Source organism: Lipotes vexillifer, unplaced genomic scaffold (genome assembly GCF_000442215.2).
Source record: "Lipotes vexillifer unplaced genomic scaffold, Lipotes_vexillifer_v1.1 scaffold788, whole genome shotgun sequence".
In the NCBI taxonomy this organism is placed as follows: Eukaryota; Metazoa; Chordata; class Mammalia; order Artiodactyla; family Lipotidae; genus Lipotes; species Lipotes vexillifer.
Window position 1 is genome coordinate 317580 of NW_006791862.1, and position 650 is coordinate 318229.

Below are 650 nucleotides of genomic sequence, written 5' to 3' on the forward strand. Positions count from 1 at the left end.
AGGGAAAAGGGTTTTTTGGTACAGCCCTTTTGGAAGGCACGTTTGGCAATAGCTATCAAAATTCTAAATGTTCATGTCTTCTGACCCAGCAGTCACTTGATTAGGAGTCTCACAGAACTTAGTAACTCAAATTAGCAAAAATATACAAGGATATTTGTTGTAGCATTGTTTGTTAGAGTAAAAAATTAGGAATAGCTGCATATCCATCAGAAGAAGAAAGGTTAAATAAATTTTGGTTTATCTCTACAGTGGTAAACTATTAGATTATTAAAATGAATGCCGGTAGATGTACATGTACTGCATGGAAAAGATGTCCATGTTCTGTAATTACATTTTTTTTAAGTGCAGAACAATATAATATAAGCTTGTTTTTCTATAAAACAAATGAACTGTTAACAGTGCTCACTTCCTAAGCATGGGATTAGGAGTCCATGTTCACAGTTTCCTTTATACATGTATGTGATGAGTTAAAACAAACTTGCATCACTTCTGTAATTTACAGACATGATTAAAATGTTTTATAAAGATGGCAGTTTCTCAGTAATCCATTAAATGTGATTCAGCTATTTAAAAATTATATAAATTAACTGTTTAAACCAGTCTTTTACCGTTTGTACGAGAGCATTTTAAAATATTAGGCAGCATTCCTG

General features: G+C 31.8%; 1 protein-coding gene across 1 annotated transcript in view; it reads left to right on the top strand.

The window, feature by feature from the left end:
- Window positions 1-650, top strand: part of SYNRG (synergin gamma) — a 92699-nt gene that overhangs the window by 39962 nt on the left and 52087 nt on the right.